The sequence below is a fragment of the Hordeum vulgare genome, chromosome 6H (genome assembly GCF_904849725.1).
Source record: "Hordeum vulgare subsp. vulgare chromosome 6H, MorexV3_pseudomolecules_assembly, whole genome shotgun sequence".
Lineage (NCBI taxonomy): Eukaryota > Viridiplantae > Streptophyta > Magnoliopsida > Poales > Poaceae > Hordeum > Hordeum vulgare.
In genome coordinates this window covers 469,005,103-469,032,831 of record NC_058523.1, presented here as the reverse complement: position 1 = coordinate 469,032,831, position 27,729 = coordinate 469,005,103, and the positions used below count along the sequence as shown (strand labels likewise).

Sequence of the window (27,729 nt, the reverse complement as noted above, 5' to 3'; positions counted from 1 at the left end):
GAGGGGGATTGGCCCCACTAACGACGGAAATGGAATGGGGGGAGAACCCCCATCCTCGCGGACGCCTCGGGCTGGACGGGGACGCACCGACAACGAGGGGAGAGACGACGGCAACGTCGCGGCTCTCTTTGTGAATCTCTCGCACTCCGTGAATCTTACGTGCAGAGGGAGAGGGAGAGAGATGGGAACGAGGCGGCGGCGGAGGAGGAACCCTAGACGAGGGGCTCGCACGCTGAGGAAATAAATAGGCGAGGGGAGGACGGTCTCGACGTCCGTGAATCCACGACGTCGGGATAACTCTCTCTCACGATGACCCTCTCTCTGATGGAAAGGAGGGGGGAAAGCAACGACATCAGGGGAAGAAGAGGGACGCCGAGCGGGCTGAGGCAGCGAAGGGGTGAGGGGAGGCCCAGGTAAGAGGAGGGAGCCGGCCCACCTGGGGCGCCTGATAAAACAGAAAAGAATTAAAAGGGTTTTCCTATTTTTAAATAAACCAAAAAGAAAGCAAAATACCCAGAGCAACACAGGGGTTTTGAAAATAAAATAAAAACACCTAGGGCATGAGGGATTTATGCCCTATTTAAATAAAATGCAAACCTGATTTTTAGAACAAGTAAATTATATTCAAAACAGGGATTATAGTGATGTTTTAATAAAAACCTCAAAAGACTTAAAGCTTAAAAACAACAGGACAATTACCCCCTAAACCACAAGTTAATACTCTGAATGTATAACATTTTTAAATCAGGTTCAATCAAGGTTTGACACACAAGTTTTAAAATGCAAAGGGGGAAGAGCTTTGCATTGTTTTGAAAAACATTGAAGTTTGGAAGGATTGTATAAGAACACCACAACACTCATCACACCAAGGCAAGCTATCACAACCAATATGGAGTTTAACACAGTGCACTTGAAAGGGATGCCATGATGCAAGATGATGACATGAGATGATCCACTTGAAATGACAACTTTATAACATCCAAACATGGTTCACAAAATAGGAAAGGATCCCAATATGGCAAGGATTACATCTGGGGTGTTACACTGCTGCACCCTTTGGGGTGGGAACCCTAAAGGGGGCGCCCCCTCCCTCTCCCCCTATATATAGTGGAGGGTTTGGCCTTTGGAGAACACATAGAAATCTCTCCCTCTCTCTGAGGCAGCCCAGTTCCTCTTCCTCCTCTTCTGCGCAGCTTGGAGAAGCTCCGTCGGAATACCTCGTAGCTCCACCGCCACCACGTCGTCGCGCTGCCGGAGCTCCCCCTCAACCTCTCCCTCCTCCTTCTATATCAAGGTGTGGGAGACGTCACCGGGCTTTACGTGTGTTGAACGTGGAGGTGTCATGATTCAGCACATAGATCAGAACCGACCGTGATCTCAATCGCTGCGAGTACGACTCCATCCACCGCGTTCTAGTAACGCTTCCAACAACTAGGCTCACCTATGTGCACCAACAACTTATGCTAAGCAAGATTAAACAACTAAGTGATAGCAAGATATATGACAAGAAATTATAAAGGGTTCGAGTAAGAGATAACCGAGGCACTTGGAGAAGACGATGTATCCCGAAGTTCACACCCTTGCGGATGTTAATCTCCACTGGAGCGGTGTGGAGGCACAATGCTCCCCAAGATGCCACTAAGGCCACCATAATCTCCTCAAGCCCTCGCACAATGCAAGATGCCGTGATTCCACTAAGGGACCCTTGAGGGCGGTCATCGAACCCGTACGAATGGCAACCCTTGGGGGCGGTCACCGGTACCCATACAAATTTCTCGAGGCAATCTCCACAACCTAATTGGAGACCCCGACGATTGCCCAGAGCTTTACACCACAATGATTGAGCTCCGAGATACCACCAAGCTTCTAGGACGCCAAAGCATCCACGAAGAACAATCTCTAGGGTGCTAAGTACCAAAAGGTAATAAGCTTCTCAAACTTCACTTCCACATATCACCGTGGAGAACTCAAACCTATGCACCAAATGCAATGGCAACAACACACGAAGTGGACAAGTCCCTCACACTCAAATCCCCCAACAGCAACAAAACCTATGGAGAAATATGAGAGGAAGAACAAGCAGCTCACAAAGACTTCAAGATCAAGATCCAAGGGGTTCCCCTCACATAGAGAAGAAAGTGATTGTTCGAGATGTGGATCTAGATCTCCTCTCTCTTTTCCCTCAAGAACTAGCAAGAATCATTGGAGGGATTGAGAGTTAGCAAGCTCGAAAAAGGTCAACAACGGGGGGAGAACATGAGCTGAAGAGATAAGGTTCAATGGGGAAGAATACCCCCTTTTATAGGTGGGGAAAAACCAACCGTTATGCTTCACAGTCCGCACAGAGCGGTACTACCGCTCGTGGGAGCGGTACTACCACAAGCGGTACTACTGCTCGCCACAGAAACTGCCTTAACTTTCGCATACGGACTCCGAATTCAACGAAACCAAGTTTTTTGGAAAGCAAACGACATGGGCTAACACAATATTGATAGAAATATCAATAAGAAGCAAGTGAGAAAAGGACCGTAAGAAAATGGTGAGAACCCTTCTACGAATAAGACTAGTAAAAACTCCCAACATTGAAAAACATCATAGAAGATGCATATGGAGTCCGTTTTCGATGAACTCGGGCTTGTCATGAAGATAACCATAAGCTCTAAAACTCACAAAGAGAAACACCAAACAAGAACCAAGAAGTATGATGCAAGGATGAAAATGGTTTGAGCTCTAAACGAACGATACGATCAAGCTACTCACTTGAGAGCCCCCAATCTATCCTAAAAGAGAAAATCTATCAAGGGCAAACCTATACCTTGCACCTCGTCCTCTTGAGCTAGATGACAATGGTCTTGGCTTCCTCAAGATGGACCACCTTTCTTAATTGTGTTGGCTTGATGAAGACTAGTTGATTGCTCGCCCATACACAGTATGGGTGAGCCACTTTTCAGCATATCTTCACAAGTCCATTGCTACTATCCTCCACCACTTGACGTCATCCTCCATGGGTTGTATGAGATCTTACTCTTGACGCAAGCCATGGAAACGCACCTAACCCCACATAGAGCTCTCACGAAGACCATGGGTTAGTACACAAATACGTAATGTACAATGCTTACCATACCATGGGATCACTTGATCCCTCTCGGTACATCTTGTACGCTTTGTGTGTTGATCATCTTAATTTACTCTTTGTGTGACGATCTTGATCAACCTTGTGTCTCTATGACCATTCTTTGGATAATACCTTGAATACCACCTTGGTCATCATATAAACTCCTTGAACCCAACAAATGGACTTCAAGAAGTGCATATGGACAAATCTTATAAATATAACTTAAGGCAACCATTAGTCCAAAGGAATTGTGATCAATTACCAAAATCACACATGGAGAGATATGCTCTAACAATCTCCCCCATTTTGGTAACTGATGACAACCACTTCAAGAGAGTTTATATAAGGAAATAAGCATAACCAAGCGCACACATACAAAGCAATAATGCATGCGTGCAAGATGTAAATGCTTACGCAATAAAAGCAAAACCCTCTAAACATATCCAAAGTAAACTCTCTAAACTTGTCCCCCATTGGCATCGATTGCCAAAATGGATGAAAAGTTTAGAAAGACAATATAGTAGGTGATCCTCCAAAAAGTGTGTACTTCTCAGCAAATGAGTGCAAAGAAATACACAAATACAATGATAAGTAGTTGGAGGAAAACAAACTATATTGAGGACCCAAAGATTGCAAAAAGAAGGATCATATGGAACAAAGACATACAAAATAGAAGCAAGCAATCAAAAGATACCATATGGAAAAAACAATCACATGGTCCTTCAAACCACATGAATAAAAGATACTATGATAAAGGCAAAGGAGTGTTTTATCAAAGCTAGAGAAGCTCCCCATGATTTGTGCACTAATAAGAGATTTTTGTATTTGATACAAGTGCACAAAATAGGATCGTTGCTCCCCCAAAATTAATAAAAACACACAACGAGTGCAAGAAGATAGATGAGACAATAAGCATATCACTTGCACAAAACAAATGGTTGAGCAACATGTAAAAGAAGCAACTTAAGATAGGCTCAACCAAAATAATGTGTGTGAGTCATGGCAAAGCACTTGAGAAGACTAAGATAAGGATGCACATTACTCATCAAGACAGTCTTGATGAAATGAGAAACAAAGTGCAAGACATATCCTTCCCACACACACACTACTAGAAAATGGGTTCACAAGCTTACTAAAAAACAAATTGAGAACCAACGCTTGTGACAGCCCATGGTGAAGATAGGAAATAATAACCTTGTCAAGACGAGGGATACCAATCAAAATGGCAAAACCCTCATCAAGAAAAGCATGAGCAAAATAATCTTCACCACCAAAAAGTGCATCAAGATGCAAGAATATAAGATACACACTCAAAAAAATCCTTTCACGAAACCACCAAAAAAAAAAGGAAATGCAACGGTGGACGTGAAAGAAAAGAGGATATCAATTAGAGATGTAACTTCTCTCATGTGTAAAAGATTCTAGGTAGAAGACAATCATGATGATATATATCCACAAAGAAGGATGTACACATGAAATGGGTACAAGAAGGAACAAACAAGATATCCAAAAGGAAGTCATAAATATATCAATAAGGTCTTTGCTTGGAAGCATAACACATGGCCTAATATTTTCTTATTGTACAATATGAACTTCCAACATACGAATACCAAAGACATCCCAACTAGCAATAAGACATCATTGTTTGGATGATTTGAGAAAGGAAACAAGTACCACAAGAATGAATCAAGAGATTCATGCCAAGATGCAACCTGGAGAGAGAGACAGAACCACGAGAAGAGGGTATAACCCCTCGCGGTCCCGACGGAGCGGTAGTACCGTACGTCATCACGGTAGTACCGCCTGGCCAGCGGTTGTAAATTTTTACTTCCGCTCACTGGGCGGTAGTACCGTTCGTCCAGCGGCAGCAGAAAAATAATGTCCTGCTGGATGTGATAGTACCGTGTCGGTGCTGCTACTGCATGAGTGCAGAAGTAACACATCTCCAGCGGTAGTATCGTGGCTACCCACGGTAGTACCGCTCAGCCAAGAGAAGACATGTTCGGGCCTTGCAAGGAATGTATGCATGAAGTAGATACTTGTTACCGATACATCATTATATTGATGTAGTAGATGGTTGTTCGTTGATCATCCTAACTTGGCTCCATTAAGCACACGGTGTCAACACCTTCCTTGTAGGTGAGACGAGCATCCAATGCATCTCCAATTGTTCCTGGAACAACAAACAAACAAAATGGTTCCCAAACTCATTGGGACCAAACAGTTAGAAAACCAACAATACATAGGACAAACTCCACATAAATATGTGCATATAGATATGAAATTGAATTTCATTGCCACTTTAGCCAATTTATGACAAGGTGGATTTTCCCCTATATATCGGGTCAAGGAAAGAAAGCATGCAAAAGAAGCTATACATAGTAAATATGCATGCTCAAGGTTTTCAGGAATCAACTCAACACTAAGTTGATAAGTCACCAAAAGACAAGGTATCAAGTGATAATAAGATCCCAAACTAAAAACTATCACTTGAAGGATATCAATTAAAAGATACCTCAAGGAATGAGATATCCATTGACACATGCCAAATAAAAGGAAACAAGATACCAATTGAAGGATAACAAACACAAGGTATCTAGTTTCTAAAGAGAGCTAGGTTCCAAACAAACCAAACCCTCGACAAATTTTCATGATGGCACAAAGCATCATAAAGATCAAGACTTGCCTCCCATCTGCACACTTGCTAGGGATCAAAAGATTTTATGATGGACGAATAAAGAGATTGTTCTAAAGAAAATAGGATAGCTCCCCCATGGGATGTGCATTATATAGAATTTGCATTTAAATAAAAAATGCACAAGATGGGATCATCACTTTCGCTATATCTATAAAAACACTAGACATGTTAAAATAGATCCATAAGAGGCAAGGAAGACAAACGAAACACAAAACCTAATGTAAAGACGATTAGCAATTTCTACAACATGATGGGAATACCAATTGTCAAGGACAAGAAGTATTTTGGAAATAATACTAATTGGTAGATCGCAAATATATCCAACATCATCTTTTACCCCTAAAAATCAAGCAAATGACACTTGTAGAGATAACATGCCACCTAGGAACAAGATAATTTACAATATCAACACTAAGTGGCAATACCTCAAATGTACATATTTTCTAGGCTTGTAATATGCACATAGCATATTACTCCCCCATAATGTGACATCCCAACAATATTAACAAGTGGCAAATTAAAACCAATAAGTGATAATTAATGGACCATATAGAATTTGAATTTCTCATGAGTAAGACATACCACATAGAAACTAGATAATCTTGAAATATTAATACTAGTGGTATTCCCCATGTATACACATTTATAGGATTGTGAGGTATGCAAAGCACATCACTCCCCCACAATGGGATAATCCATTAATCTCTCACAAGAGCCAACAAAGATGCAAACAAGATGCAAAAAGGCTCAATACAAGACTCACATGTACATGATGTGCAAACCAACATACATACTCGATTACTAAAGATAAGCAAGTTGGAAGCACAACATATACAAACACATGCAAGGTACAAAACCACAACATGCAAAGGGGCAAGTAACTAACAATATAAACAGTTTAAGTACAAGTTACCGTAAGGAGGCACATTGGATATAAGATACAAATTCAATAATACAAATGACTTGGCTTGAGATAATATGAATAATGAAGACCCCTTAATTCTTCGTTATGTATCCAAGTCTCCAATGTACTCCACAATCACCTATTGATCAAGTTTGAGCTTGTTGGTCCCCAACCACGCTGGGTCCTAAGAGGTTAGTCACAATAGGCTTGACAACCCAAATGGTACTTTTCTTGACACCACTTTGAGTACCAACAAACTTGGCAAACACATTGCCAACCTTATCCTTCCCAAGAGAATAGATATCATCAATAATGATTGGGTTGGATAAATTACCTCTCGTGCAAGAAGAAGCGAAGTGACCCTTCTCACGACATAAGTAGCAACATCTACCCTTTAATTTCTTCCCTATTGGTTTCTCAACATGAGTAGTGTTGGCTTGGGTCTTCTTGGGAAGAGGCCTTTCTTCAACTTGTAGTTGAGTATGTGATTGAACTTGTGGCCGCTTCCCTTGTTGCTTGTGACTTTGGGGCTTCTTCTTTGGTGGGCAAGATCTAACATGGTGCCCTTCAATTTTGCACTTGAAGCAAATAATCTTGGCCGAATTCTTGACTTGTTCTTGGCCCTTCTTCTTGAATTTTTTGGACTTATTCTTCTTGTTGGAGTTGAATCCAAGTCCATCTTTGTCATTCGGGGATTTTGCCCACACAAGACATTGTTGAGTGTGGACATCCCTTCATGACTGTTTTCCAAGTCTTTCTTCAAAGAAGTGAATTGGGCCTTGAGCTCTTCGATTTCCTCTACATGGTTAGTAACAACACAAGTACTAGAGGAAGTATAAGCTTCATTGTTAGAGCAACAAGACAAGGAAAGTAATTCATCACAAGAGGTAGCAACATTATGAGTAGAAGAATTACGAGGACTAGCACATGGCAATATAGTAGAAGTAGTGCCATTGTCCACATGAGGCTCACTTGATGTTACCTTGGTAGTAATAACCTCATGAGCTAATTTTAGCACATTATGGGATGCTAGAAGATCATCATGAGAGCTTGTGAGCATTACATGACTTTCTTCCAATTTCCTATAATTGCTAGATAGCAAGTCAAGTTGAGCCCTTAGCTCAACATTCTCCTTTAAAATGTATGCTTCACAAGAAGTAGAGAGAGTAGCACAACCATCATCATTAGCAATAAGAGGATAAGGCAACTTGGCAAGCTCTTTAGCACATGAAGCTGCAAGTTGAGCATGAGACTCGGCGAGTTCGATGAGCAAACTCTTAATAGCCCTTGAACCACTTTCGAGGTGCTCATAGTCCTCACGGAGTTTAGTATGTACAACTTCAAGCTTATCATTTTTAGTTCTAAAATCATTAGCCACCTCGAGAGTTCTATCATGAGATTCCTTTAATCTAGATAATTCGAGAGCAAAGGTCTCCTCAAGATATTCCCTGGTGGTTTGTTCATTTTCAAGAGCTTGAGATAGCTCCGCGATCTCATTAGTGTAATCACGCTCATGACCTTCCATTCTCTCAATGGTGGCCTCATGCAAATCAAGATGAGCTTCCAACTCCTCAATATATTTATTGCCCTCAATGGCAATAGACATGATTTCCATGAAGTTGGAACAAGCAAGTTTATTATTATAAATAGATTTAAAAATCATTTCACCCTTAATTTTTAAGGATGCAATATCATCACTCTCTTCATCTTTATCCTCATCCTCATTATCATCAACATCATCATCATGAGATTTATTGGGATTCAAAGTAGGAGATACCTTTGAAGCATTAGCCATAAGGAAAAGGTGAGAAACAATAGATGATGATGTTGGATCCCTTGAAGCATCATTTAAGGCCACATCTTGTTCCACGGAGTGATGGATTTATTCTACATTGTTAGCACAACAACTCGAGGAAATAGATACATTTTTATCATGGCAACAAGATATAGAAAGCATACCATCATGAGATTTAGTCAAGCAGTTTTTACATGATATGCACGGACTATCAACACAAGCATGTAAAACGTTTAGAGTGGTCAAAGTGTTAACACCCAAAGATGAAGCATTGCAATAATATAGTGATGAAGGATCATCAATAATAAGCCCACTATCATCATTTCAATGATCTCCACTACTCATCATATCATTACCTTGTGGCAATCCACATGTAGGTGAAGTAGATGAACTTGAGAAGACCACACGACTGGATATGGAGCAAGAACAATCATTCCCGCAAATCTTGGACCTACCATATTTATCTTGAAGCTTTGTCCACAACTCATGAGCATCCCGGAATGGCATGAGTTGAAATATAACTGCATTGCTCCAAGCATCAAAAAGCACATTAGAAGCTTGAGCATCGAGATAAGAGTTTTTCTCATCCTCTAAAAATATATTTTGAGAATCCTTTGGAGGATAAAAACCCATATCTACAATTCTCTCTAAATTTGGGTCCAAGAAGACCCGAAAGTGATTAAGCATGCGAATTACCCAAACAGCAAAATTTGTGCCATCAAAACTAAGAGTGTGAGTGAATCCTGAACCCCTAGTAGACATCCTTACTCTCTAGATGGTTTAACCTAATAAAGAGAGACCTAGCTGTGATACCAATTGAAAGGACGTGGATGTCGCCTAGAGGGGGGGGGGTGAATAGGCGCTTTAAAATAATTATGGTTTAGGCTTGAACAAATGCAAAATAAAACTAACGGTTAATTTATGAAGCACAAAACCTAAAACAACTAGGCTCACCTATGTGCACCAACAACTTATGCTAAGCAAGATTAAACAACTAAGTGATAGCAAGATATATGACAAGAAATAATATGGCTATCACAGAGTAAAGTGCATATATAAAGGGTTCGGGTAAGATATAACCGAGGCACCACTACAAGGAATATGCTAATACACGACGCTATTTTTTCGTCGCTACATCATCACGGTTTTTAATTTACGACGATCTCACGACGAAAAACCAAGCGTCGAAAATGGAGCGTCACAAATGAACATCAGCGATGTTTTGATCAAAATCGTCGTAACTTTTACGACGATTCCTTGATCATCGTAACCTTTACGACAATGCTAAATTGTCGTTGGCAATCAAACCAGTCCTACGTGGCAAAATTACGACGAAATCAAAACATCATGGTTGAAATCAGCCCAACCCATTTCAATTGATCACATGCGCTGGTTTTATTTTTGGGGGCTTTTTCTTATTGGGCTTCTTTTTGGGCCTTAGCCTATTTACAGCCACTTTAGTAAAAAAAATCGAATTTTTTTATCATTATAATTTGGGCCCTGGCCTTTTAATGCCCAAATACATTTGGTCCAGTTTCAGTTTTGGCCTTTTTTCATTTTTGAATTCAGCAAACTTTTGTTCCAGAACTTGGTTTCATTTCTATTTGTTGGGCCTTTTCAACCCAATTATTTGTCCAATATTAAATCCAACACTTTCATATTCGAATCAAGAAAACTCCAAATCGAATTGAAATCATCCATCATATAACACCACATAATACATCTCTCGGGTTTACATAACACAATAAGTCATCTCATGAATACATTTTCTTACACAGGAATATAGCAAGAACGAACAAAATTGCACAATAGAACAATGACACATCTGCTAACAATGGAGTTCGTTCCACTCTAATATGAGACATAGGTTCAAAAAAAATTATGTTGTTTTGATTTGAATGTCCCAAGTAGGCATCATCGACTTCTTGTCACCACTTCCCTAGCAACAGAAAAAGAGACAAAACAAAAAACATTAGACCGTAATATTACACCGGAGCACAGATCAGTAACTTCAAATCACAAAATATATCCATTATACTAGATGTCAAGACAAAACAAAAAAATTAGACGTACCATTATAAACTTACAATCTAACTGAAAGCTGGACGAACTTATGTTAGATAAAAATCAAGTCACTGTGATTCCAACTAAAACTAACATTACACGATGACTACCTATCTTTACTATGAGCTTATAATCAGCTCGGTGCTACATATTAGTGTGGGCTACATAGTTTTCCTTTGAATTGGGGAATTCTGACACCACAAACTTGTAGAATGTAATAAATTAAACAAAGGCATGTAAAAGTAAGACAACATAGTTTGGAGCCAAGGATATCAAATGCGAGGACAGCAATAGCACCATCCAAAAGGAACCCCAACAGTTCGAATGTAACCATGTCAGTTGAACACATTGACAGTCCCTCAGCTGAGTTGAACAAAACTTGCAACACATCCTCACAAAATAATAAACTATGGAAGAGTGATGTGTAGTGTGTACAATAAAATGGCAAATATAGGTAAACAGATGAAAAATCACTCAACGCTACAAGCACATTGTGCAACATGAATGTAAATAATTTAACAGGATTTCTCCCGCTGGTAAAGTCCTGGCTATCATAAATGTTTGCCACTTTAAAAATAGAAAAGGTAAGACCTACCAACTAGACTAATACTGGCAATGGATGATAGCAATCACATAATCAGACACTTAACTAGCATGCCAGCAATGTGTAAATCATCAAGTTTACATCATCATCGTGAACCCACCTGGTTTTCAGCACTCGCCAAACTGTCATCACAATTCTTGCAGGCATAATGGTGAGCAAAGACAGAAAGGAATCCAAGCAGACAAAGAGTCCTGTGACAATTAGCTGCAACATTGATCACAATCAAACATCTCCCCATGATTACCAAACATGCCACATTTAGAACTATTGAACTAAAACATTTAGCTATCTTTTCAATTTAATCAAATCCAATTTTTTTAAGGAAAAGCTTGAAGGAATTGTCGAATACATTATTTTTGTTAACTTATTAAGTACTGCAAAAGCATAACTTGCACGTATCCATATCTTAACAAGGATCTGAATTTAATTATATATTCATTTCAGTTAAAATATGTGGTGATGACATGGTTCCAGAAATATTACAACTGATGCATATTGGATTCATATCCAGCAATGCTGACAAACTATTCCAAATAATTTAGAATGCCCTAAAATTCGAAATAATTAGGATGGCCCTAACTATCCAAATAATCAGGATGGCCCTAATATTCCAAAAAAATATATATAGGGTACAAAGAAGGTAAAACTGCACGTGAGCTTCATGCTCATCTTTAGGTGCAAACGACATCGCAAGCGCATCTCTCTCAAATAGATATCCTCCAAAGCTAGCAACTCCACAGCCAACGTCTAGAACTACACGGGTCCGTTTTCCCCATGCCACATCTTTCTTTGCCTGTGTAGTAGCATCAGACATGTCAAATAAAGAACTTCAGTTTTAAGTTGAGACTGGATTTTTAGCTCCCGGGTGTCCCGACACCCCACTATCGAACCGTTCATGTCAGTTTGAGTACTTTCAAAATTTGGACCACCACCTGCAGCTCTCCTGTGATTTGCGGAACGCAAACAGTAAGCTACATATGCATTGTTGATCTGACATGGCTACATCTATGCCTTCTAGCCATCTACGTATTGGGCTCATGACTCCAATAGTAGACAACAAAGTCCACGATGACTGCACAGTGGTACAGTGATGAGCATAAAGTTTCACCTTACCATGATTTATTTAACAGGAATACAGTACCACAGAGTCAAACCCCAAGAAATAACCTCAGAAATCTGTTACCACGATAGAACACTGATGAATAGTTTTCCCCTCAAACTTTCTTTCTCCTCACTTTTCTTTTTTCTTCTATCATTACTTCTTTCTCTCTCATGTTCAGAAAAAGCACCACCTCTCTCTATCTCTCTTTTCTCCTCTCTCTGCTACTCACATATGACTAATCAAGTGACCTGGCCTCACTTGTGACTAGTATTGTGTCAGAAAAAATAGACTGCAGCAGCCAGCAGGGCCTGACCTTCGTGTCAGGCTACCACAGTGCTGTCACACCTACTCTGTCTCCTGCAACCTAGGACCGACCCTGTTCTGCTATGTAAAACAACTTTTTAATTAACATGCACACGCAAATGACCTGCTGTTGTCTAGTCCTCAGCTCGAATCTTTAAAAAAACTGGACGCACCAGATAAACGGGTGTCGGGAGACCCGGGTGCTATGGCACCTTTCCGTTTTAAGTTTTAACTACAATGAATTCCTAAATCCAGCGTATTATCCTTTTTCACAAGGAAAGAATAATCCTATTACGTATAATTTAGTTCTACAGAAATGTGTGCACGCCACCTACTCAATGAATCATTTGCATTATTTGACCATAGATAGCATGCCTAGAGCAACTTATTCTATATAAATTGTTGCAACTGTTTTTTCATAACGCAAAGGCTCTGAACTTATCAACTTGAGAACGAGCGTTACCTCCTGAATGAAATCAATGTAATGCAGAGCACCATGCTTGATCTGAGTTCCGCCTCCCAGAAAGACCAGATGCTCCCTAGAGACATTAACGCAGTTCTGCTGCCCCTTGTACTGCACCAGCATTGTATGAGGAACATTGCTATACCATATCTGAAGATAACCAACAAAACCTAAGTCAGTCATGTAAACAAGCCATGTCTGAAGAAAGATAACTGAAATCATGCAGCAAAGACAGAGAATTCATTCATGAAGGCCCGACTTCTGCTGTATCACATAGATATTTATGTTTCTGCTCATCTTTTGTCTTCTTATGATTTTAAGGTATATCCACCATATTTAGCTTTTGTCTAGGCGTGAGAAAATTTGGCACAAGACGGATTCACTATACATGTAGGAGGAAAATATTTTAGGAACACATAGAAAATCTCCAAGCAGAGAGACTCACAAATAAAAAACACAACTGGCAACTGCATGGTGATCGGACATGTTTCATTAGAAGTAGGAATAGATTGATAACGATGACAAAAGAAGAAACAAAAATACAAAAATAAGTGATGGATCTTCGAGGAAACGAAAGGGCCCCTGGAAGAGGACCACCCACATATCAGTTTAAAACTATAAGAAATAGGCACTTACTAAAAATAGAGCACCCCCACATGTATTATTTAGTTCCTTCGTCAAATACACATAGATATGTCAAGATTTAAAGGTAAGGTAATAAAGTATATACATTGTGTATTATCCCAAAAGATGTTTTTTTTCACAAAATCAATATGTACCGATGTACTGTTGATGTCAATAATGCTAGGAAAATATGCCTGCCTACGAGGGTGCATCTAATTCTCTATTCTCTATTCATATAATTCACACTATAGCTAACCTATCTACACATTAGAAAACTAAAATCTGATTCACAGAAGGGCAGTGTCCATCCATGACACAGAGGCCTGAGGCACATCTTCCATTTTCTAGAAGAAAAGAAAGGGTCTGATGTTCCGTTTCACGGAAGCTTCACGAAAAACTAGGAAAAATTAGAAGAGGCATGTTAACATCGTCCTTATCTTTTGTAGCATATAGCATGCTATCACATAAATTACCTAGCTTGTTTGGCTGGAACTCCCACAGCTGATCTTTGTCAAGAGCAGGGACTGAAAAACCACGTGGAATGTAGACATCTTCGGATTTAATAGCAATAGTTTTCAGAGGACGCTGCAATGAGACGATTATGAAGTCATACCATCAGCACAGAAGCTCCCGGCAAGCATAATAAACGTGGTGCTTGCTTTATTTATCTTACCTGGATCCCATCAAAGATGTTTCCAAGAATACCAGGTCCCAACTCACATGAAAGAGGCTGCATAAACCCAGACATAGCGTGTTAAAATAGAGTAAAACAAAAGTTGGCTTTGTGAAGTGCCCATCAAAATCAGGTTGCATTTCACCTTTTTTGTTCTCAACACGGGATCATTGACCGTTAGCCCAGCTGTTTCCTCGTAAACTGCATACGGTACAAACAGATAAAGCATGTGAGAATCTTCTTAGCTATGCATGTCCCTGTGGAGAAAACTCAATGCGCAAATGCGAGGCAAAATCACGCTCTGTCCTACCTTGGATTGTGGTGGAATCACCCTCGAGACAGATGATTTCACCGATGAGGCTGGCGTGGCCGACACGGACGAGCTCGTATAGGCGGCACCTCCCATGCCATCGGCCACCACCATGTGTCCAGAGACCTAGTAGAAGAGCAGAGCACAATGGTGAGACAATGCATCACGATTCATCAGGAAGGGGTGAGAGGGCAACCCCTTCACATTACGCCAGATCACAGTATGGATCGACAAATCATCGCATCAGGCTAAAGCCCGAGCAAGAGCAGTCGATTACAAGCACATCAGAGCAGAATCTCGCGATCTGAACCGGCGCGACCACACTGGTTCCGTGCTACCCTAGCCAGCTAGCTAAGGATCCAATGGAGACCCATTGACCCGGCAGACGCATCCCATGATCCAGTCGCCGTCGGAATCCCAAACCAGGCCGCCCAATTCGACGAATCTCCCCGGCAATCCCGACACCCGCGCGGACGCTGCATCGTCGGTGGCGATCGAGGCGAGCTCGGGAGATCCAGCGGCAGAAACGGCGCTATTTCAAAGCCCCCGCGGCCACGTCCACGGATCGGAGGAGATCCCGCGATCCAGCCGGTGTAGTGGAGCGGAGGGTAAGGTAGGGTAGGGGGAGAAAATTAGAGAGAGAGAGGAAAGAGGAGGAGGAGGAGGATGCGGACCTTGCAGACGTAGCCGTACTCACTCTCGCGCTTCAGGAAAAACTAGGGAAGCTTCGGCGAAGAGGAGCTGCTCCTGCAGTACGCACACCGCTCCCTCCCCCGAAGCGCGCGGCGCGCAAGGTCCTCCTCCCCACCAGCAGTCCCCGCGGAGGCGTCCGGGGAGGTCGCCTGGATCAGGGCGCCGTTGGTGGCGGCGGTGAGAAGGGTTCGTGCAGGAGAGAGATGGGGACGAGGGAGGAGTGTGCGGCTGTGTGCGAGGAGTGTGTGTTAGGGTTTGGTTTCTCGAGAGATGCTCCACTATTGGATGGGCGCGTGATGGATGGTTCAGATCACGTCTGGTGGGGTGATCCGCGTGGAGGAGGTTCCTCAAGTTTCATTGGTTGGCTGGCTCTTCTTATCCTTATGTTACGACATTTTTATAATCATCGTAAAAGTTATGACGATCTCATCTTATGCGGTTACGACGTTTTTGACTCACATCGTCGTAATTTATATGTAGATTTGATCCCCTCAAACGGTTTACGATGATCTCAGATGAAATCGTCATAGATTTATGATGAATTCATCAACTACATCTTAAAAAACGTCATGTATGAGCATATTTCTTGTAGTGCACTTGGAGACGATGATGTATCCCGGAGTTCACACCCTTGCGGATGCTAATCTCCGCTGGAGCGGTGTGGAGGCACAATGCTCCCCAAGATGCTACTAAGGCCACCGTAATCTCCTCACGCCCTCGCACAATGCAGGATGCCGTGATTCCACTAAGGGACCCTTAAGGGTGGTCACCGAACCCGTACAAATGGAAACCCTTGGGGCGGTCAACGGTACCCATACAAATTGCTCGAGGCAATCTGCACAACCTAATTGGAGACCCCGACGCTTGCCCGGAGCTTTACACCACAATGATTGAGCTCTGAGATACCACCAAGCTTCTAGGACGCCAAAGCGTCCACGAAGAACGATCTCTAGGGTACTAAGTACCAAAACGTAATAAGCTTCTCAAACTCCACTTCCACGTATCACCGTGGAGAACTCACACCTATGCACCAAATTCAATGGCAAGAACACACGAAATGGACAAGTCCCTCACATTCAAATCCCCCCACAACAAGAAAAGCTCACCAAGAACTCCAAGATCAAGATCCAAGGGATTCCCCTCATATAGAGGATAAAGTGATTGGTGGAGATGTGGATCTAGATCTCCTCTCTCTTTTCCCTCAAGAGCTAGCAAGAATCATTGGAGGGATTGAGAGTTAGCAAGCTCGAAAAAGGTCAACAATGGGGGGAGAACATGAGATGAAGAGATAAGGTTAAATGGGGAAGAAGACCCCCTTTTATAGGTGGGGAAAAAACCAACCATTATGCTTCACAGCTCGCACAGAGCGGTACTACCGCTCATGGGAGCGCTACTACCGCTCATGGGAGCGCTACTACCGCTCGGTAGGTTCACCAGCCATGCCGAGGCAAAAAGGATGCGCAAATAATGTCCGACGGAGCGGTACTATCGCTCGTGGGAGCGGTACTACCGCTTGGTTGGTTCACCAGCCATGCCGAGGCAGAAAGGATGCGCAAATAAAGTCCGATGGAGCGGTACTACCGCTTGGCGCAAGCGGTACTATTGCTCGCCACAGAAATTGCCTTCACTTTCGCATACGCATTGTGAATTCAACGAAACCAAGTTTGTTGGAAAGCTAACGACATGGGCTAACACAATCTTGATAGAAATATCAATAAGAAGCAAGTGAGAAAAGTCCCATGAGAAAATGGTGAGAACCCTTCTTCGAATAAGACCGGTAAAAACTCCCAACATCGAAAACATCATAGAAGATGCATATGGACTCCGTTTTTTATGAACTCGAGCTTGTCATGAAGATAACCATAAGCTCGACATCTCACAAAGAGAAACACCAAACAAGAACCAAGAAGTATGATGCAAGGATGAAAATGGTTTGAGCTCTAAACGAACGATACGATCAAGCTACTCACTTGAGAGCCCCCAATCTATCCTAAAACAGAAAATCTATCAAGGGCAAACCTATACCTTGCACCTTGTCCTATTGAGCTAGATGACGATGGTCTTGGCTTACTCAAGATGGACCACCTTTCTTGATTGAGTTGGCTTGATGAAGACTAGTTGATTGCTCCCCCATACACACTATGGTTGAGCCGCTCTTCAACATATCTTCACAAGCCCATTGCCACCATGCTCCACCACTTGACGTCATCCTCCATGGGTTGTATGAGATCTTCCTCTTGACGCAAGCCCATGGAAACACACCTAACCCCACACAGAGCTCTCACGAAGACCATGGGTTAGTACACAAATACGTAATGGACAATGCTTATCATACCATGGGATCACTTGATCCCTCTCGGTACATCTTGTATGCTTTGTGTGTTGATCATCTTAATTTACTCTTTGTCTGGCGAGCTTGATCAACCTTGTCTCTCTATTAACATTCTTCGGAGAATACCTTGAATACCACCTTGGTCATCATATAAACTCCTTGAACCCAACAGATGGACTTCAAGAACTGCATATGGACAAATCCTATAAATATAACTTAAAGCAACCATTAGTCCATAGGATTTGTCATCAATTACCAAAACCACACATGGAGAGATATGCTCTAACATACGTGAAACTGGTTCCACCGACCGACATGCACTAGTTGCATAATGTGGCTAGCGGGTGTCTGTCTCTCCCACTTTAGGTCGGATCGGATTCAATGAAGAGGGTCCTTATGAAGGGTTAATAGCATTAGCATATCAACATTGTGGCTGTCACGTAGGTAAGAAGCGTTCTTGCTAGAAACCCTAACCAGCCATGTAAAACTTGCAACAACAATTAGAGGACGTCTAACTTGTTTTTGCAGGGTATGCCATGTGATGTGATATGTCCAAAAGAATGTGATGTTACATGTGTGATGTATGAGATTCATCATGTTCTTGTAAGAGGATTCACGACTTGCATGTCGATGAGTATGACAACCGGCAACAACCATAGGAGTTGTCTTAATTTATTGTATGAGATGCAACGTCATGTGATTACTTTACTTTATTGCTAAACGTTAGCTATAGTAGTAGAAGTAATAGATTCGCGCGACGACTTCATAGAGATACAATGATGGAGATCATGGTGTCATGCCGGTGACATTGATGATCATGGTGCCCCAAAGATGGGGATCCGAGGAGCAAGATGATAATGGCCATATCATGCCACTATATGATTGCATGTGATGTTTATCATATTTTTCATCTTATTGCTTAGAACGACGGTAGCAAAGATAAGATGACCCCTCATTAAAATTTCGAGATATGTATTCCCCTAAGTGTGCACCATTGCAAAGGATCATTGTCTCGAAGCACCATGTGATGACTGGGTGTGATAGATTCTAACGTTCGCATACAACGGGTGTAAGCGAGTTTGCACACGCAAAACACTTAGGTTGACTCGACGATCCTAGCATGTACAGACATGGCCTCGAATACGGGAGACCGAATGGTCGAGCATGAGTCGTATGGTTGATACGATCATCATGGAGACGCTCACCATTGATGACTAGTCCGTCTCACGTGATGATCGGACACGGGCTAGTCGACGTGGATCATGTATCACTTGGATGACTAGAGGGATGTCGATCTGAGTGGGAGTTCATTAAATAATTTGATTAGATGAACTTAATTATCATGACCATAGTCAAAAGGTCTTTGCAAATTATGCTCGCGTTATAGCTCTACGGTTTTTGATATGTTCCTAGAGAAAAACTTAGTTGAAAGATAGAAGTAGCAATTATGCGGACTAGGTCCGTTAACTCAGGATTGTCCTCATTGCTGCACAGAAAGGCTTACGTCCTTAATGCACTGCTCGGTGTGCTGAATCCCAAGCGTGGTCTTTGGATGTTGCGAACATCTGACATACACGTTTTTGATAACTACATGATAGTTCAGTGCACAATGCTTAAACGGCTTAGAGTTGAGGCATTAAATACGTTTCGAACGTCGCCGGACAGACGAGATGTTCCAAGAGATGAAATTGGGATTTCATGTTCGTGCCCTTGTTGAGAGGTATAAGACCTCCGACAAGATTCTTTGCCTACAAAATAAAGGAGAAAAACTCAATCGTTGAGCATGTGCTCAGATTGTCTGAGTACTACAATCACTTGAATCGAGTGGGAGTTGATCTTCCAAATGAGATAGTGATAGTTCTCCAGTGTCACTGCCACCAAGTTGCTAGAGCTTCATGATGAACTATAAAATGTTAGGGATAGATATGATGATCCTTGAGTTATTTCGCTATGTTTGACACCGCTAAAGTAGAAATCAAAAGGAGCATCAATTGTTGATGGTTAGTAAAACCACTAGTCCCAAGAAGGGCAAGGGCAAGAAGGGATACTTCATGAAACAAAAAACCAGTTGCTGCTCTAGTGAAGAGACCCAAGGTTGAACCCAAACCCGAGATTAAGTGCTTCTGTAATGAGGGGAATAGTCACTGAAGAGGAACTACCCTAGATACTTGGTAGATGAGAAGGCTGGCAAAGTCGACAAAAGTATATTGGATATACATGATATTGATGTGTAATTTACTAGTAATCCTAGTAGCACCAGGTATTAGCTATTGGTTCAGTTGCTAAGCGTCCGTAACTCGAAATAAAAGCTACAGAATAAACGGAGACTAGCTAAAGGCAAGGAGGCGATAAGTGTTGGAAGTGTTTCCAAGGTTGATGTGATCAAACATCGCACGCTCCCTCTGCCATCGGGATTAGAGTTAAACCTAAATAATTGTTATTTGGTGTTTGCGTTGACTATATACATGATTAGATTATGTTTATCGCAACACGGTTATTCATTTAAAAGAATAATGGTTATTTTGTTTACTTGAATAATACCTTCAATGGTCTTGCACCTAAAATGAATGTTTTATTGAATCTTGGTCGTAGTGGTGCACATGTTCATAATATTGTTGCCAAAAGATACAAAGTAGTAATGATGGTCCCACTTACTTGTGGCACTGCTTCTTAAGTCATATTGGTATGAAATGCATGAAGAAGCTCCATGCTGATGGATCTTTGTACTCACTCATTTTTGAAATGTTTGAGACATGCAAACCATGCCTGATGGTATAAACGCATGAAGAAACTCCATGCGGATGGATCGTTTGGACTCACTTGATTTTTGAATCACTTGAGACATGCAAATAATACCACATGGGAAAGATGACTAAAGACCTCGTTTTCCAGTGATATGTGACAAGAAAGTAACTTATTGGAAGCAATACATTTTGATGTGTGCAGTCCAATGACTGCTGAGGCACGTAGTGGATATCATTATGTTCTTACTTCACAGATGATTTGAGTAGATACTAGTGTATTTACTTGATGAAACACAAGTCTGAATTATTTAAAGGTTCAAGTAATTTTAGAATGAAGTTGAAGATCATCATGACAAAGAGGATAATATGTCTGCGATGTGAACGTGGAGGTAAACATATATATCTGAGTTACGAGTTTGGTAAACATTTAAGACAATGTGAAAATTGTTTCACAACTCATGCCACCTGGAAAACCATAGTCTGATGGTGTGTCCGTATGTCATAGTCGTACCTTATTAGATATGGTGCATACTATGATGTATCTTATCATATTACCACTATCGTTTATGGGTTAGGCATTAGAGACAACCGCATTCACTTTGAAAGAGGACACCACGTAATTCCGTTGAGATGACACCGTATGAATTATGGTTTAGAGAAACGTAAACTGTCGTTTCTTAAAAGTTTGCGGCTGCGATACTTATGTGAAAGAGTTTCAACCTGATAAGCTCGAACCGAAAGCGGATAAATGCATCTTCATGGGACACCCAAAATAATTGGGTATACCTCCTATCTCAGATCCAGAAACAAAGTGTTTGTTTCTAGATACAAATCCTTTATCAAGGAAAAGTTTCTCTCGAAAGAATTGAGTGGGAGTATGGTGGAAACTTGATGAGGTTATTGAACCATCACTTCAACTAGTGTGTGTAGCAGGGTGCAAGAAGTTATTCCTGTGGCGCCTACACCAATTGAAGTGGAAGCTAATGATAGTGATCATGAAACTTTAGATCAAGTTACTACAAACCTCGTAGGTCGACAAGGTCATGTACTGCTATTATAGAGTGGTACGGCAACCCTGTCTTAGAGGTCATGTTGTTGGACAACAATGAACCTACGAGCGATGTCGAAGCGATGGTGGGCCCAGATTCTGACAAGTGGCTGGAGGCCATGAAATCCGAGAGGAGGATCCATGTATGAAAACAAAGTGTAGACTTTGGAAGAACTACTTGCTGGTCATAAGACTATTAACTATGGATGGGTCTTTAAGAGGAAGACAGACGATGATAGTGAAAAGTCACCATTAAGAAAGCTCGACTTGTCGCTAAGATGTTTCCGACAAAGTTCAACGAGTTGACTATGATGAGACTTTCTCACTCGCAGCGATGCTGAAAGTCTATTAGAATTATGTTAGCAGTTGCTGCATCATTTATGAAATCTTGCAGATAGGATGTCAAAATATTGTTTCCTCGACGGTTTCCTTGAGGAAAGGTTGTATGTGATACAACTAAAATATTTTTTCGATCCTAAAGGGTGCTAACAAGTATGCAAAGCTCCAACGATCCTTCTATGGACTGGATCAAGCATCTCAGAGTTGGAATATGCACTTTGATGAGATGATCAAAGTTTTTGGTTTTATACAAAGTTTATGAGAAACTTGTATTTCCAAAGAAGTGAGTCTGAGCACTATAGAATTTCTGATGAATATATGTGGTTGACATATTGTTGATCGAAAATAATGTAGAATTTCTGGAAGGCATAACGGGTTGTTTGAAAGGAGTTTTTCAAAGGAAAAACCTGGATAAGCTACTTGAACAGTGAGCATCAAGATCTATGGAGATAGATCAAAGTGCTTAATAGAACTTTCAACAAAATGCATGCCTTGACAAGTTTTTGGAAGTGTTCAAAATAGATCGGCAAAAGAAGGAGTTCTTGCTTGTGTTATTAGGTGTGAATTTTGAGTAAGACTCAAAAGCCTGACCACGGTAGAAGAAAGAGCAAGGACGAATGTTGTCCCCTATGCTTCAGCCGTAGGGTCTATAAGTATGCTATGTTGTGTACCGCACCTAAAGTGTGCCTTGCCATGAGTCAGTCAAGGGGTACAAGAGTGATCTAGGAATGGATCACTGGACAGCGGTCAAAGTTATCCTTAGTAACTAATGGACTAAGGATTTTTTCTCGATTATGGAGGTGATTAAAGAGTTCGTCGTAAAGGAGTTACGTCGATGCAAGCTTTGTCACTAATTCAGATGACTCTGAGTAGTAAACCGTATTCGTATAGTGGAGCAGTCATTTGGAATATTTCCAAATGGTGCATTGTAGCAGTATCTATATGAAGACATAGACATTTGCAAAGCACACACGGACCTGAAAGATTCAGACCCGTTGACTAATAAACCTCTCTCACAAGCAAGACATGATCGAACCCCAGAACTGTAGGGTGTTGGATTCATTGCAATCACATAGTGATGTGAACTAGATTATTGACTCTAGTGCAAGTGTGAGACTATTGGAAATGTGCCCTAGAGGCAATAATAAAATGGTTATTATTATATTTCCAGTTTATTATAATTGTCTATTATTCATGTTATAAGTGTATTAACCGGAAACCGTAATACATGTGTGAATACATAGATCAAAATGTGTCCCTAGTGAGCCTCTAGTTGGCTAGCTCGTTGATCAATGGATGATCATGGTTTCTTGATCATAGACATTGGATGTCATTGATAATGGGATCACATCATTAGGAGAATTATGTGATGGACAAGATCCAATCCTAAGCATACACTAGTGGGGACAGGGCCTATAGCCCCGGCCTGTAAGGGGCTTTAGTCCCGGTTCACCAACCGGGACTAAAGGGGCGGGACTAAAGGCCTAACCTTTAGTCACGGCCCTGTTCCAAGCCGGTACCAAAGGTGCTCCACGTGGGCGCCTCGGAGCACCCTCAGGGGCAGGCCCTTTAGTCCCGGGTCTTAACACGGACCGGGACTAAAGAGTTTCTGCAGATTTTGTTTATTTTTGGGTTTTAGGGTTTTAAGGTTTAGGTGTTCGGGAGATTAACGTGATGCCTCGTTTGGTGTTCGGGAATTAGTTTTCATATAATTCAAATAGAAATAATTATGCACACATATATATATAAGATTAACTTATCTTACAAGTGAGCATATATATACAATTATATGGAGATCTGAATTATCGGGACTAGAGCCTGTCTATTCGATTACATGGACCAACATCAGTAATGGCCCCTAGCTACACTAAATCGTCCTTTGTCATCTATAGCTTCCGTCCTCAGAAAGGTCGCAAGCTCCTCTGCAACAGCAATCGCGCGTTGCTCTGGTAGGGATTTCTCCCTCATGGCCGTGTACTATATAAGAAGAGGAGATGAATATGAATATCAATCATGATAACAAAGAATGACGGGTAAAAATAGAGGTGTGAATGTTCATTGCTTACGTCGTATTTGTGATCCTTGTGCTCGGAGGTAAACGTGCGAATGGTCTCGCAAACATAGTATCCGTATAGATGCGTCCCCCGTGGCTGCTGGTCGCACTTTACAAGAATAGAATATATATAATCAAAATAATAATCTAGCATCATAAATGTATTGGAAATAGAAGTATATCATACTACTACTTACCTGAGCCGCTCTAAAGGTCAGCTTCTCAGGCTCGATACCGGGAGTCACGCACTTGAACCGCTTCCAAACCCTGCCCGACAAAGAAAATGATTTGCTAAGTTTTTCATTAATTGATATATCAGAAAATCATCGAAAGAGACCGATAGAGCGCAAGAATGATTGAAATTACCCTTGGAGCATGTCCTGCAGGCTTTGGAACTGTTCCAAGGGTCTCGATAATGGGTCGAAGGCATCAACTCTTCCCTTATCAATTTGAATGTCCAACAGAATCCAATGGAAGCTGCACGTATATATATATATATATATATATATATATATATATATATATGTGTGTGTGTGTGTGTGTGTGTGTGTGTGTGTCAGTAACTTATCAATTACACTTATAAGTGAATGGACACAACAGAGTAAAGACCCTCACCTGAAGTTGTATGGAAACAGTATGTGGTCACAGAAATTTTGATCTGTTAGAAACCTTAGAAGGTTTTCCTCCGTCTCCTTGGGTTTATCAGTTAGCGTCGCTATATGTATTTTATCTGGGTCAATAAACCCAATATTTAGGATGTTCTTACTTTTACAATCCAGAATCTTCATTCTGCATAATATAGTACAAGTTATATATAGACAATGAATTGGAATAACTAAACAAGTTATATGTAGACAACGAATTGAAAAACTTACAGACAATAGCAACTCATAAGCGATTTGTCGAGGGCGTCGGCATTGTACATCTGGAAGAGTTCATCAAAGTCGATATGGATTTCTTCGGGGCGGCCGTAGTACTCCCGTGGGACACTCACCACGATCATCGTTCTCCCATTCTTTGATTCACTTAAGTACCATGTATAAAAGGAACGCATATTTGTTGGGAGATCATCTTTGTTGACCAAAGGCGCTCCCATGACAAACTGTAGCTTAGGGGCTACCACAACCTTTGGTAACCTGTCGTCTTGGGAAGCCAGAACGTCTTCAACCGGGATACCCCATTCATCCGCCCACTTCTTTGCTAATTCCAAATCTTGCCCCTGCACCAGAGGGGGGACATTCTCGGGTAACACCCTGAGGGGTGGGATCGACTGTTTGGCCTGTTGTCCAAGCTGAGGAACGTCTGATCTTTTTTTTGCTTGTAGTTGAACTTGATTTGCTCCCACTTGCACTTGCACGTGACGTGCTCTTTTTCACTTCCTTCTGCAATGTGCGTGTATAGTCATCAGGCTTATGGTGTAAGTCATACTGTGATGGAAGGTTCGTGAAGTATTTTGCAAATGCTATTTGCTTCTCGGTGTATTCCGGGTGGGGCTCGGGTTCCTTCTTTTTCATCTGCGCATCATGATGTTCCTTTGCTATCCTGGCGTTTTCCTCGGCGGTATGATCATAAGGTCTGATAGGAAGATTAACATGAGGTACCTTTGGGAGGGGCGACAGTTTGTGCTTTGGGGAGCTCCGTCGCTTAGAAATCATCAGCGGAGCGTTCTTGCTGGCACGCTTCCGCTTAGTATCCGGAGAGGGCGGCGGCGGAGACGGACGACCCAAGTCCGGCGGCGGTGATCGAGATGGACTCGTGTTGTGCTGGCCGTCGTCATGTGGAGGTCTTGGAGGTGATGGAGGTGTACGTGACCTGCGACGACTCGGAGGCGGTGTTGTCCTTGGGGCCGAGCCTGGAAGCTTGATGTAGTTCTTGTCCCGTAGGATGACTCCACCCAGTACTTCTCCGAGTGCCCTCTCATCTTCGGGTCCAGCTATGTCGAGCTCCATATCATGAAACCCCGCCATGATTTCATCCACCCCGACTTTAGCAAAGCCAGCTAAAATCTCACGGCCATGCCAACGTGCATCAGGGCCAGAAGGTAAAGCTTGTCCGACGGCCACCTTCATGGATATGTTCTTGAATTTTTGATGGAGTTCACATGTTGTTGACTCCTTGATTCCATCCACGGGGTAGCCGGGACCGCCCACTATCATTCTTCATGCATCGTCGGGCGGGGCCTCAGATTCAGCCACGCTGCTTTTCCGCTTAGATGGGGCTCCGGTAATATCGAGTGCAGGATCTTCCTGGCGCGCTACTACTCTAAGCTCATCAATCTGCTTCTGTTGCTCGTTAATCCTGGCAAGCAACTGGTTGAACTTGTCATTCTCCTCATCCTATTGTCGCTTATTTGCTCTCGCTCGGCTTCTGTAAGTGTCTTGATCTCTGGCAAACCCAAGCCACCACGGGTAAGAAGGACCGAAGCCTCGCGTTCGTCCTCCATGTTCGTCATTGCCGATGACCAGTGTGAGCAAATCTTTCTCTCTATCTGCAGTGAACTGTCTTTTTCCCTCCTTAATTTCTTTCACTATCTTTTTCCAATTCTCCCTGGGTATCCTAAGACCGTCACTGCAGATGAGGTCCCCTGTTTCTTCGTCGTACAAACCACCATGCGCAAGGAACCAATTTCTTGCTCTCAATTCCCACTCATCACGGAGTGGTTCAGGTATGATGCCTTTAGCTAGCAGATCTTGCTCTTTCTTATTCCACTTTGGGATGGCAGTCTCATAGCCCCCTGGCCCCAGCTTGTGGTGATATTTCTTCTTGTCGGCATTTTCCTTGTTCTTTTCTGATAATGCCTGGGAATCTTCTGACTCCTTGTACTCTTGAAATGCCTTCCAGTGATTCGCCTGCTTGGCTAGATACCCCTCGAATACTGGCACTTTGTTTGTCTTCAGATAGTTTTTCCATAGCTTCTTCTTCTAGCTACGGAACAGTTCGGCCATCTTCTTTAGAGTCCACTTCTTGACTTTGGCCCTCAGTTTTTTTGCGGCGTCTTCATTATCACATTCTGGCAGGTTGAAATGTGACATGAGATCATTCCAAAGATTATCTTTGTACCTTTCGGCGACATAGTCACTATCGGCTGCCCCTTTGCGCTTGTTCCACTCCCGAACGCTGATCGGGACGTGATCCCTAACGAGAACTCCGCATTGCTTCTTGAATGTGTCAGCAACATTCTTAGGAAGCTTGGGTTCGCCCGTAGGCAATATCACCTCAAAGGTGTAATGCGTCCGTGCATCCAACTTTCTAGTCGGGCCTCGTTTTGTAGCTTTGCTCGATGTGGAGGCATAAGAGGGAGAAACATTCGTCAAATGAATGTATATTATACAATATAGAGCCATCTCCAATATTTTTCACATATTACAAGTGATTGTCGAACTTCATATGTATACCTCGCCGGACTTTATTATTTCTCCACCGGCTTCTCCATCAGTGGAGCTATCACCTTCTCCGTCATTGGACCTATCTCCTGCCCCATCGGCTTCATCTTCGTGTCGGTCGACCTCCATTCCATATCCGGAGGGGTTTAGATATGACGACGGAGATTTAGCTGGTTCAACATCGGGGCCGTCTTTGATTATATCTTCGAGAAGTTCTTCCTCTTCGAGGTTCCTGATATGTGGATCCATAGTTCTGCAAAAAATGGGCATTTGATTAACTAATAAACTAACAAACTATATAAGAGGGGTTGGAAACTTCAAAGTGTCATTTTATATAGGAGGACCTTTAGTCCCGGGTCTTGGCTAGAACCTAAACTGTAAAATATGTCTAACGGATTCTCTTAACCTTTAAGGATTTAACAAAATGGCGACATTCTAGATGTGTAGAAAATGATCCTATTTTTCCTGATCTCATCTACCCT

At 42.0% G+C, this 27,729-nt stretch overlaps 1 long non-coding RNA gene across 1 annotated transcript; it reads right to left on the bottom strand.

The window, feature by feature from the left end:
* Window positions 1-14,213: 14,213 nt before the first annotated feature.
* On the bottom strand, window positions 14,214-14,674 carry LOC123403816. Its single transcript, XR_006611564.1, has 4 exons — window positions 14,656-14,674; window positions 14,491-14,546; window positions 14,346-14,402; window positions 14,214-14,257 (listed from the first exon to the last, which is right to left on the bottom strand). It is a non-coding gene; the product is annotated as an uncharacterized LOC123403816 (long non-coding RNA).
* Between the last annotated feature and the right edge of the window lie 13,055 nt (window positions 14,675-27,729).